This window comes from Podarcis erhardii (assembly GCF_964252035.2).
Source record: "Podarcis erhardii genome assembly, chromosome: 12".
Taxonomy (NCBI): domain Eukaryota; kingdom Metazoa; phylum Chordata; class Lepidosauria; order Squamata; family Lacertidae; genus Podarcis; species Podarcis erhardii.
Window position 1 is genome coordinate 18,355,509 of NC_138513.1, and position 13,712 is coordinate 18,369,220.

General features: G+C 43.1%; 1 protein-coding gene across 12 annotated transcripts in view; it reads right to left on the bottom strand.

The window, feature by feature from the left end:
• Positions 1-13,712, bottom strand: part of KIAA1217 — a 356,312-nt gene that overhangs the window by 158,240 nt on the left and 184,360 nt on the right. Inside the window, exon 1 of one of the 12 annotated variants that reach the window (XM_081834629.1) lies at positions 9,467-9,694. The exons of 10 other annotated variants lie outside the window; for them this stretch is intronic. The gene's annotated coding sequence lies outside the window, so the exon portion shown is untranslated. Of the gene's footprint in view, positions 1-8,485; positions 8,642-9,466; positions 9,695-13,712 lie in introns of those variants that run through there. One more of the 12 variants, XM_081834630.1, reaches the window with a different exon arrangement.

Genomic DNA, 13,712 nt, shown 5'->3' on the forward strand with positions numbered 1-13,712 from the left:
CAGCAAAAGGCTTCTGGGACTCCTCTCCCCACCATACATAGAGAAATCACTGATCAATGCATGATAGCTTAGACAAGCAGTCACTCAACTGGAGGTATGGCACAGCGTTTGCTAGGGGCACCAGTGCAGCACCCCACAGTGCTACACAACTCAGAAGGGTTGTGAATAGGTCCCTTTGCAAATACACCAGATCCCTAAGGCAAAATAATGTGATGAAACGAATCGGCAGGTGGCAGGTGATGCAAGGATCAAACAGGAGCCTTGCAAGTTGGACACTGATTTCCTACTGCAGGAGTGGCTCCTATCCACTTAGGAGTGGGTCCTATCCACTTAAAAAAAAAAGTTAGAAATTGGATCAGCAGTTCTAGAACTACTGCAATAAACTCCGTATCTGAGTGCAGCTTAAATCTCTCCAAAGCTCAGAGCAGGGATTCCAGATAGCAGGAGATGTATCTTTGTAAGGGCCACATAATGTTAATTTCACATTTGCAAGGAACTGAATCTACTTTCTGGAACTCCTGGCCCATTAATATTATACAAGAACCTTCTGTGGTCTAAACCACTGAGCCTAGGGCTTGCCAATAGGAAGGTCGGCAGTTCAAATCCCCGTCATAGGGTGAGCTCCCGTTGCTCGGTCCCAGCCCCTGTCAACCTAGCAGTTTGAAAGTACGTCAAAGTGTAAGTAGATAAATAGGTACCACTCCGGTGGGAAGGTAAAGGGCGTTTCTGTGTGCTGCTCTGATTTCGCCAGAAGCAGCTTAGTCATGCTGGACACATGACCCGGAAAAAAATCTATGCAGACAAACGTCGGCTCCCTCAGCCAGTAAAACGAGTTGAGCACCGCACCCCCAGAGTCGTTCGCGACTGGACTTTACTGTCAGGGGTCCTTTACCTTTTTCACCCAGGCATATCACATTAACATGTAATTGCATTGTGTATATTTGCTTTAAAGCTGCTGGCTTTATTTCTATTTTGATCAATTTTATGTCAACTTCTTTTTAACATTTGTTTTTAATGGGTTTTTGTTGTTGATTATTATGCACTATATAAATCTTGTTAAATATTCATAACCCATCAGAATGGTTGCAATAATGTCATTTGCTTCATCTGAAAGTTCCCCACCCCCCATGATGTATTAAACAATGTTGAATTGCAGGCACAACTTGAAGTCCTATAAAACAACCACAGTCGCACCACTAAATGTAGTTTTGTTGACAGCCTTTTCTATATTAGAGGGCAGATGTGCTTCCTGGCCCTAGGAGACAGGCATCTCAACCCCAATCAACAGCTGTTAACACATGTTGCCTTTTTATTTGTTTCTTTAAAAAAAAAAAAAGACCATGGCAAGCAACATGGGGGGGGGGGGCGCGCAACAACTAGGGAAGCTCTTTAAAAATTATTTAGTGTGACAGAAACCCCGTCAGAAAAGAATCCACAGCAAAAGCATAAAGGACACAGACTCGCGTTAAGCAGCTGTGTGTTATTTAAAGATTCTTTCAAAAGAGCAGTAATGGGGGTATTTGCTCAAATATGCAGAGATGTTTCTAACATGCATTTTAAAGCTGTACAGTGAGTTGCAATTGTCAAATAACTGCATTTATACCCCACTATATCACAATCAGATGTTTAAGGGTTTTTTATGTTAAAAATACAGCTTTTTTCGACGCAGAAGCTAAGGCACATCTTTCCTTTTCTTATTGCATTACCAGCTCAGCTCTGCTGAAATAAGTCAGTTAATGACATTAACATAGCTATTTATGTAACCCCCTTTTTAAAGCAATGCTTATTCTAACTCATTGTAATCAGAGTCAAATATTTGTTCCTTCTGTGAGTAATTTATTACTAATTACAACAGATGGGTAGATGACATTAGCAGGCACTAAAAATAGCACTGCTCTAAAATAAATAAAGTTGAAGGGTAATGTTTGCAAACCTCTGTGAGAATTTAATGTGGGCTTACAAGTTGCTAGATCCAGCATATAGCTGTGAGGTGGAATCTGGCTGCTGACCAGACAGTGTCCCCACGCCTAGCAGTTCACTGTGAGGGCCAGTCCAAGACCTTCTGCCACCTGACGCAAAATATGAAACAGTGCCTTCTATGCACAGAAGCTAAGTGGGCTAACAGTTGAATCTTACCCACAGTGCTAAGATTACCATCAGTGAGGTGCTGCCACTACATCCGAGCTGTCAACTCACTTTGCCTAATAATAGGACCAGCCCTGCTCATTGCAGGGTTTTTAAAACCCTGAACTCACCATGTAACAGCTTCCATTTCCCAAGGGGTGGTCTGGAGAGCAAGAGTAGGCCCACAGTGTCCAGAGGGTCACAGAACATAAAGGTGGGGGCCCACAGGTTGCCCACCACTGGTATGGAGGTCAGAGTGTTGGGCTGGAACCAGAGTTCAAATCCCCTCTCGACTACAATGTTCAATGGGTGATCTTGACCCAGTCATTATAATCTCCCTGCCTCCCAGGGCTGTTGAAAAGGGGAGCCATGCATGCCATCCTGAGCTTCTCAGAGAATGGGTGAGATAAAAAAAAATCTGACTAGGTTACTAGTTCAGCTGTCTTTGAAAATACTATATAGTGGTACCTCGGGTTAAGAACTTAATTCATTCTGGAGGTCTGTTCTTAACCTGAAATTGTTCTTAACCTGAAGCACCACTTTAGCTAATGGGGCCTCCTGCTGCCGCCGCGTCGCTAGAGCACGATTTCTGTTCTCATCCTGAAGCAAAGTTCTTAACCCGAGGTATTATTTCTGGGTTAGCGGCGTCTGTAACCTGAAGCGTATGTAACCCGAGGTACCACTGTACAGTGGTGCCTCGCAAGACGAAAATAATCCATTCCGCGAGTCTCTTCGTCTAGCGGTTTTTTCGTCTTGCGAAGCACGGCCATTAGCGGCTTAGTCGATTAGCGCTATTAGCGGCTTAGTGGCTTAGAAAAAGGGTGGGAGGGAAAAAACTCGCAAGACGAAAACGTCTTGCGAAGCAAGCCCATAGGGAAATTCGTCTTGCAAAGCACCTCAAAAAACGGAAAACCCTTTCGTCTAGCGAGTTTTTCGTCTTGCGAGGCATTCGTCTTGCGGGGCACCACTGTATTCGTATAATAAGCCAAAATATGTTCAAGCCTCATTCTGCCACACAGAGCTACTTTCTTCTTCCCTTCCACAAATGAACAAACAAACCAGGAATTCTTCAGTTAACTACGGGTCTCCCATTTTGTCCACACTGGGAAGCTATGGTGAATGACTTCAAATCAAGGCAGGATATGAAGCCAATTTTAAACTAGGGATTGTACTGAAGCAGTTCAGTTGTAATGGGACATGAAGTTAACTGAAGACTTCCGGGTTCATTTGCCAGCTTACACAATGAGGTTGCATTCAGGGGGATGAAGCCCAATCACATAAAGCCAAGATATGATCTCCAGAACACACCCAATCAACAGCTAGAGTTACAAACAATTAAATGGGCCTGCCTGTGTATTAGCTATGCATGATGACAAAAGCACACATCCCCTTTGTAGGCAAAATGGTTTGCTCAAAAACGGACGTATGCCTTGCTTTGATAACACAGCTGTAGCTACTAAGACACAATGTGACAGTAGGTTTCCAACCTCTAGGTAGGAGGAAGCAGGGCTAAAGTGGGGTAGTTTGGTTTGGTTTGGTTTGGTTTTTTTACAAATTACTGGTGAATTGGATTGTGAATTAAGAGGAATGAACCAAAGAAAGACCACACACAAATTGTAAACAGTGTCTCTCTCCCAAGTGCAAATATATGGAGGCACATCAAAGAACACAGCCCCTTGTTGTTTGATGCACCCAGATGCAAAATGCCCTAGTCATGGATTTTGCTAAATTGGTGCAATTTCAGGAGGAAGTGTAGGCTGAGGATATAGGAGCCAAGAGGATCTACACTACAAAACAGTGCTGCGCTCACAGGCAATGACGGCAGGGTCTTCTTCCCCCATCTGTTGTGCTGTTTCAGCAAATGCATTCACCAAAGACAAAAGAAACAGAAAACGCTTTCAGCTAGAGATTTGCCTGTGTTATTTACTTTTGATCCCCTAAACAGATCTCTGCAAAGGGGGTTTAAACCTCAAGGATTAAAATTAGATGGAACTAACTGACCAGGTGTGTCCGGCTCAGCCAGCTTTTGTTCAGAAAGGCACATGCATTAAAAGTGCCTCAATACACTCACTGGTCAGAGAATTACACACAACTCTGTTTGCATTGGGCATTATCAATGTAAAGACATCACCCATTACTGAAATTCCCCATTCTAAGCCCAGGGGAAGTGCTGCCTGCACCAGCTCGGTTAAACAAACATGCTGCGTGTGAGGTTCAGGAAGAGCAAATGATTTTCTGCCGCCACAGTATCTTTGCAGGTGCAGAAGCGATTACTTAGGAGGGGCAGCCTGCTTCAAGGAACAAAATCTTATTTATGGGCTTCTCTCCTTTTAAAGGTTCCTATTAACAAAGATTACAGGCCTGCCCACCCTGTATTTGAGATCAAAGCTTGCTTCAATATCTGTTTTTCAGATGGGCATGTTCCGAAGTCACTTTCTGCTGTCCTTGCCTGGGACTCTTGGAAGTCAGTGTTTAACCTGCCCTGCCCCAAGGAACCTCGTCCATGTGCCTTTCTGTGGCTCATTCTACCCTCAGTTCACAAACAATACCAATGATGCCTAGAACATGCTCCTGTGATGCCTACACACTATAGGGGAGACTAGTTATAGTGGGCAAGCTTACCTTCTGAAAAGCTCATTTCCAAATGTCTTCTTGTAAAACAAACAAACAAACCCTGATAAGCTTCTGACCCAACTACTGAATGTTCTGAAAACACAGGTAGTTGCTCTAAGGTAAAGGTAAAGGTACCCCTGCCCGTACGGGCCAGTCGTGTCCGACTCTAGGGTTGTGCGCCCATCTCACTTAAGAGGCCGGGGGTCCAGCGCTGTCCGGAGACACTTCCGGGTCACGTGGCCAGCGTGACAAAGCTGCTCTGGTGAGCCAGCACCAGCGCAGCACACGGAAACGCCGTTTACCTTCCCGCTATAAAGCGGTACCTATTTATCTACTTGCACTTAAGGGTGCTTTTGAACTGCTAGGTGGGCAGGAGCTGGGACCGAAAGACGGGAGCTCACCCCACCGCGGGGATTCGAACCGCCGACCATGCGATCGGCAAGCCCTAGGCACTGAGGTTTTACCCACAGCGCCACCCGCGTCCCTATATAGTTGCTCTACACCAGGTCAAACTATTTTTTAAAAAAATAAATTTTTATTAAGATTTTAAAGGTTACAGAGAAAAAAAAGAAAAAGAAAAAAAGAATATATATATATATATAACAATCAAAAAATAAAAATAAAAAACAATACCTATAGAAAAAAAAATCATCAAAAAACGGAAAAAAGGTTCCTCACCTATGTTTTCAGCGTAAAAAAGGAATAAGGCTTATAGTGACCATCGCATGAGTATGGCTCTCTGAAAACACTCCACAGCAAGTGTCAGCTTTGTTTTGGCAGTCGTCGTCGTCGTCCCCACCCCCCGCCAAAAAAAACCTGAACACAAAGAATCATAAAAAGGGAGTCTTGCATCTCTGATCAGGCAGAAGAGGACGAAACACAGATTGAGAACAAATTCAATACTGTACTAGGTTTGGTGAGACCAAGAAGCAGACTAGAATGTGGTGGACAATGCCCCGTGACAACTGTAGTGTTTTTGAAGCATTGTGACTCCAATGAAACCTGCTGACACACCCAACCTGCTGAAGATTGGCTGGTTGGTGCAAAAGCAGAACAAATGAGCTACAACCATTTTCCTTTGCACTTTTCTTGCACCGTAATCCCTTTCTCCTTAGTATTAAAACATGCCTAGATAAGCTCTTGGCAGTGACTCCATGGTTTCTCAGTCCAGGACTTGTAGATGACTTGTCTCAGACAATGTTGCAAGAAAACAAATACAGAGGAGTAGCTGCTGCTATCAGAAGCAACTGAACAAAGCCCAGTCAAGGATTGCAACATGGCCAGGTAAAGTCTTACACACAGATATGAGTGAATGCCAAGAGGCTGTTCTGAAACAGTTCATTTCGGACGCCTCCCCTTCAGAAAGCAGCTAGCTCAGGAGAACTTTGGAAACAGACTCTGGGGCAGTGCAAGGGTCTGTGATCAGGAACAGTTCAAGCAAGAGGCCATGCTGCCTGGCATGCAGAAGGGACTGTATATGTCTAAAGAGGACTGATTGCTCATGGTTCTAAAATTGCAAAGCAACCATTCAGAGAGAAAGAACACACAGCACTGTTTCATAAATAAAAAATCAAAGCAGTTAACTGCCTTCACCTTGATAAGGAAATGAGCTTGGCAAACTGAACCAATCCTTTATATCCCTGCCTGATCACTGATGCCTCGGGGGGAGTCACTGTTAGTGGTCCTCCATGGCTCAGATGCATGGCTCTCCTATCCACCAGGAACTGTTTAATATTGTGTTTTATGGAACTCCTTTCCATTTGAGGTCAGATAGGTCACTTCCCTACTGAACTTCCAGCACCTACTGAAGACATTTCTTTTATTATTCCAACAGGCATTCCAGCTGAAGTCTGATTTTATCATTTTAATTTATTGTTATTCTTTGCATTGTATATTTGTAAACAGCTTAGAGACTATCATACATAAGTGGTATATAAATTATTTAAATAAAAACAACAAATTACTTTAAAAAACAGAAACCAGTTGACAACTGCAGACCTAATTCTACTTCTGTTTCATCTCTTTAGGACAGGCCAGCAAGAAGGCGGCATGAAAGCTAGAGCAAGACTAGGAAAACAGAAGGAAGCCCAGTTCTTAGTGGTCCCATTCCCTTGATTTTGATGGTGCTGAACAAATGGGCCCTGACCTGCAGATTGCTTAGGGAGCCGGCCCTTGCATTAGGCAAAGTGAAGCAACTGACTCAGCTAGCAGGTGCACTTGGGAAGCGCTTTGCCTGGGGACAAATGTACCACTGCAAGACCTGAACTGAACTTCCAGCCATTCCACTGGAACATGAAATGCATTTTTCTGTGCATAGAAATGTGCTCCATCCCTAAAGGTTCCCTACAATGCCACTATCCGCAGTCATAATGATAGGTACTCACTAGTTAAATATGCATCAATTCAGAACACATAAGATATTCTTGCTGCAATCAAATGCCATTTTCCTACATATGGTTACCAGCCACAAATTTATTCACATAATATTAACATTGACTCGTTTTTCTTCATATCCCCCCTTCTAGTCTTCCACTTCATCAACCACAATCAGCATAATTAATGCAAATACGCTGGTTTATTTGACACATTGTTCAATATGACATATTTCAATATTAAACACATAACGATTCAGATCCTTTTCCAACCAACACACACACACAAAGCAGGCTTGAAATTAAGTCTATAAATTCCCATTAATAACTAATAGTGGCAATTTATCCATGAGTGTCAAGTCAAATAGATCTGCAGTGCACTAGACAAAAAAAAAATGGGGTTAAAAAAGAGCTTAAAATAAATTTTCATTTGTTTCCAATTATTTTGTTAGTGTTTTGCACTGCTAAATTTACTTCTGTTCATATATATAAAAAAATGAACAGCAAGTGATGAGAGCTCTTTATACATCTCAGGGTTTTATATAGTTTGGGCTGGAAGCATAGAAACTTGTTTTGAACTTTCCCCAGATATTCTACCATGCCTCCACCCTTCATTTACATTTCACAGGTGTCTTTCAATTGAATCGGTGGCCTTTCATGCTTCAAGCAACTATTTGCCAGGACACCAGTTACACACTTCAACCCTGGCTACCCAAACCACTCCCTTTGATGGTCCAACTGTAAGAGTCCGCTCATTTTATTGCAGCAGCAAAAAAGGGAAAACCTACTTCTATCCATGTAGCTTGTTCGTCGACGGGAAAGAATTCATTGTGCTATTCCCCTCCAAACATTTTCAGTCATATAATGGAACTTGTTGCACCCATTCCAAAGTTGCCCTTCCACAAAATAATGTTATAATAATGAATAATAAGGACATCTGCAGTTTGCATCTTGAAAGGTTTTATAAAAAAGAAAAAAGAAACCCCAACAACTTGTGATATTAAGTTTGATTCTTAACAGTGAAAGCAGAAACTGTTAGTAAGAAAGGTTCTACCAATAGAACAAATCCATTTTCATTTTCTGGTTTCTCCTCTCTACACTCTACACTCGTATTAAGCATGAGTCACCTAACTTCCTCCTTATTTCACAGCATTCAAAAATCTGCTGATCATTCAAATCAAGAGGTGGGGTGGGGAAAGGAGGGAGGGAGGGAGGGAGAGAGAGAGAGAGAGAGAGAGAGAGAGAGAGAAAGTACATCATACCAGAAAACCCCGTTTATTGATTCAGCTCTACTCTCAAGAAAATAACACAGCCAAGTAGATTTCAAACAACCGTATTATAGTCGTTGCAAAGCAAAGGAGGACATTTTTGTTTACCTAATTGCAGGAGTCTGGAGGCAAGCCAGGAAATACGCTTGAGAACAGCTCCCAAGATTTGAGTAGTCACCCAAATCTTTAGTTCCGAACAAACTCCCTTACAATCCCAGGCAGGTAAAACGCCTCCCATGTGTCTCCACTGCAATTTATTTAGCCCCCCTTTCACCCCCCTCTCCAAGTTAAACTTTCTCATTTGCATAAGAGCAACTTCCAGCCTATGGGACTTTGAACAGCTACATGTACCCTTAGCTGCCTTAACATGCTTTCCCAAGCATGACATCACAGATCTCCATGGTTACTTAAACCCCACCTGCCTACACAGTAGAGCTAACCTGTCAGATTGAGGCCGCACAATGCAATTGAACTGTTTCCTTCCAAGTAAATGTTTAACAGTCTACTCCTTCGCATGGTGCTGATCTACTACAAAGCAGGTTTATAAAAAAAAAAAAAAATAGAACACATGTTTATTTGGCTTTTGAAGGCGAACAAACTGTGGGAGTATAGGACGGGTCTTTTCTAATAACTGTGGAGCAACAAAATGTGACCTGCCCAACAGTGCAAAAAGAAACAACCTGCAAGGGTGCACACACCTGAAAAACTGTTGTGTTGAAGACCCAGGCCTTGTAAGGTTTTGCTAATACAGTTTCTGCAGGTTCATTGTTTCCGTTTGCAACAATTCTCTTTTCTTTTCTTTTTTAAAAAGAACCCATAATGCCCTTTGGGCAGCACAACCTGTAAAACTGGTTTCTCCTGGAGACTTTCTCTCTCCCCCCCGCCCCCGCCCCATTTTATTTGGCAGGAATTCAGCTATTTTTTTAACAGCCTTCCACCGCTGCTGCGTGCATTATTTGAATCTCACAGCAGATTCCTCCTCCTCTGCCTCAGCTGCTTTTCCTCCTGCACTGCCCCCTCACTAACCGCCATTGCTCTCTCGAAGGAAAGAGAACGACGAGAAGGAGCGGTGCAACTCTGTGGACCTACCTGCAATGCAGGGAACTTGGCACACCACGTTCAGAAGCTGCCCCTCCAAAATTTCCGAGACCTTACACACACACACACAGCACCTTTTCTTTATGTCTCTCTTCCTGCTTTTCAGTAAACGGCATGTCTCATTCGCAAGTCATTCCGGGCTTCCCTGGTCAAAGCATGCTGAAAGTTTCATTTTCCATCTCACCAGCAGTGCGGGCGGTGGGGGGTTGAGTGGAGAGACACACACAACACCTTCCTCCACTCCGGTCCAGCACCAGCTTCTGGAGTTGTGACAACCTTCCTACTATTCCTTTCAGAAAGATCTGAGAAGTTCTGCCTTAGTTTCCGGGGGAATTGTTTTGCAATAAGAGCCACACCTGTCAGAGTGCATTGTCTGTATCATAACAGTGCCTGGGGGTTGATGTTTAGATAAAGGTTCTTCCACTGGGTGCCGACATGCCTATTAGAAGCACTTTTCTGCTTCATGCTAGGTTGATATCTAGATGGTCATAAGGGGAGCTTCCCTGCACGCAGCAAGGTTTACGGGGATCCCTTCCCAAAGGCAGCAAGACACAAACCCTCCACCTGACTACTCACAAAAACATAGAGGATCTCTGGGAACAGCCTCTGATGCAAACTGATGACCTGACAGTGGAGGAAGTCCCAGTGACCACAGAGAAGGTCATTTGTGTGCTTATGGGTTCTTTGGATGCTGTCCAAAACCCATTAGGCAGCAAAGCATTCATAAGGTGGAAGAGAAGTTGAAAAACATCAACAGATCATTTCTGTCATTCTACCTGGCTGCTTCCCAGCAGTAAAACAATAGATGTGATTGTGTCCCAATAGAAGGAGAAAGGGGTGGCTTCCCGGATGCTGAGCTCCTTGCAGGGGCCACCCACACAAGGCAGCAAAGTACACAGATGGGATGGATAAAGCATCCAACTGAGTCATTAGGAACACCATGTTAGGATAAAGCTGATGTCTGGCTGTGGTTATGTTTGGGCTGTCTGAAAACTCATGTTCTCCTCATTTTCATTATTTGAGGAAAAAAATACTTTTATTTCTTTAATTAATTCCCACACTGCCACAATGCAGACAGTTTTGTACACTTCATTTGGTTGGACACCTTTGGAAAAAGTGAGTACCGTATTTTTCGCTCCATAAGGCACACCTGACCATAAGACGCACCTAGTTTTTATAGAGGGGGAATGCAAGAAAAAAATATTCTTTAAAGGGAGTGCTGAGCAGAACCTGTATGCATCCCAGGCTCTGCTCAGTGCTCCCTTTCATGAGCCGTGTGGAGCGTGTGCGTGGTGCTTGCAGGCTTTTCCCCCGGGGAGGGAGAAGTCCGCAAGAGCTCCACACGGCTCTTGGGGGCTTTTCCAGGAGGTGGGGGAAGGGACTGAGGGGCTATCCCAGAAGCTAGAACAGCAAGAGGGAGTGTTGCGCAGTGATCCCTCTCGCTGTTCTGGCTTCTGGGATAGCTGCGCAGCCTGTATTCGCTCCATAAGACGCACACACATTTCCCCTTACTTTTTAGGAGGGAAAAAGTGTCTTATAGAGTGAAAAATACGGTATTTTGAAAGGTAGCTTCATTTCAATTTGATTTCAGAACTTATGAATTGGGGCATTTCATATTAAAATGCGAACTAAACTAATTCCTCTCCCGTCACTACTCTGGGGCATTGTGGGAAATTAAAATGGCAGCCCTCAACAACCTGGCATCTTTCGCAGTGCTGTTACCTGTTACTAGCTATCACCACTACCATGTAAACCACCCAGGGTCTACCAATAGAGGGAAGGAGAAGTCTCAGACGGACTTGGAGCCAATTCTCTTATTAGGTCCTCTTTGTTTTTGAGCCTCCACCCATGCAGAAGCTTATGGGGCAGCCAGCCTTTCCTGCAATCCTGTGGTACTTTAACCTTTGAAGAAGGGCAGACCACACATACACCATTACCAATTAGCTAGGGATTGTCTGTCACAGGTCTTTACGACTGACTAAGAAGCAGACTTCGCTTACTGTATGACAGGTTTCCATGAAATAGTTTTAAGATGAACAGTTTGTTGTGTATGCTATCTTTAAACCCATCTCTACTTTGATCATGAACCTGGCGAGGGAATGATTCTAGACAAAGGCAGTATGTTCTCACCCTCTGAGCAATGATGTTGCTTTAAAGGTTATGCACTTATTATCATACCCGACTCATTTATAAAATGTATAAACAGGAGATATTCCTTTGACGCATGCATGTTTTACTCAGAAGTAAGCCCCACTGAATTCAACAGAGCAGCACAATCTTAACCATATCTGCTCAGAAGTAGGTCCTGCTGAATTCAACCTCGCTTACTCCTGAGAAAACGTCGCTCCCTTAGGATTGCAGTCTTAATAAATTAGCAAGTATGGCACATTTTAAACAGGCAGAAAATGCAGTTACTGCATTCCTTCTGTAATTTATTGGCTTCGGAGGGAGATCAAGTTGCAAAATGTGTAGGGTTTTCTCTGCAATAGTCTGTTCAAACTTGGCTTGCAAGTATCTTCGCCAGTGGAACAAAATATTTACATGACTCAGGAAAGATCTAATCTCACATCTCTTTTTTTTAAAAAAGGAAAAAAGAAAGCAATTTGTGCATAATCTTTAACTACCACCCTGCATTCTCCACACAGATACTCTAGTTCATTACAAAGATAACAAGCACAATCAATGAAGCAGTCAGGGAAGAGCTTCAAGATTTCAAAGTCAGAGGGGGAAAGAGGGGAGGCGCAAGCAGTGCTCAGAGATTTATAGCACTTGGCAGGAAATCAGAGCTCTGAGAGCAGCTCCAACATCTTATGAGCTGCTGCGGGAAACACCAGTGTTGTACCAGAGTTTCCTGCAGCACAACACGTACACGCGTACATCACACTAGAGAATAGAGATAACTTTAAAGCACCAGGGTATGTGTATCTGGGGAATGCAGAACAAGAAAGCCCTATGTGAGAACATGCGAGCGTACAAAGTGTGCTATGATGAAGTTGATGGTGATTAAAATTTATTAGTCGCTTCTTTTACAAAAGTAATTTGCATGAAAACAAGCATGAAAACAAGGCAGGGAAAAATCTAAAACTCAATTCATTATTTTTTTTCAAAGGTAGGACTAAAACTTCACACCCAGTGAAGGAGGCCACAGATAAAAGCCAAAAGCCTGGCGGAAAAGAAATGTTTTTTGGCCAGTGCAAAAGAAACACGGACAGAAACTGGCAAATTAACACCTCCCAAACTGGCTTAAATGCAAATAGTTTTTGCTATGACCCCAACATTTCTTCTCATCCACCCTTTATTAGGTTGCTCCTGTTCTGCCCATTTGTGTTTTAGCTTTCCTTAAAATGTTGATCGTAATGTCTCTTTGTGTAAACTATATTAGGTGCATTTAGTTGTGAATGTGAACAGAAACAGCTTCTTTATGGCCATTTTCACCAGAAACAGAGCATCTGGGTTTGGGATTTTCTCAGTCTATAATTTAAGTTGTGTCATTCAGAAAATGGCTCTTTGATTAGATAGTAGCTATTTTCAAATTTTGTCTTCCACTTCCTCTCCATCAGTAACATCACTGACAAGTGACACATTCCAGACACAGAGGAATTGTCAAAGTCAGCTGTGGATATTTCATTTGACTTTGCATGCTTTTGAAAGGGTGGGGTAGGAAAAGGGAATCCGCCCTCAATCTTAAAATCATTTTGAAGACTTTGTAATGACATAATGTGGGCTGGCCAAGGATCTCAGTACTAAATTTAATTGCAAACCGGACATTTCCACATTCCAGTCACCACCATGGGCTGCTTAGCCACAGCCAGTAAAAACCCACACAAATTAACAGTAGGGCTGCTAGTTTTAATTATCACACCAGTCATCTTAAGCTTTCGTCGATCAAATTATGGGGGGCAACCTAACAGAACAATCCAAACTATAGGAAGCCATGTGTAATTTATACTGGTGTAACTTACCCCTATTCTAAACTCCTTTCAGCTAAGCTAACCCAAGCCTGGCAGAGAGAAACCAAGCTTTTAAAACATAATTCGACTTGCACCACCCTTTTTGTCAGTGTAACTTTTGCTAGGCAATATGATCAAGAAGAAAGGAATTTGGAACAGGGATAAGTCTCCTTCTTCCCTGTCCTACCTCTGGCATGCCTCATTAAGGCAGCACCCCTGAAAAAGTTCCAAGATTTTTGCCCTTTCTGAAAAGTCACTGAATATTCTCCCATATGCCCATTTCAGCA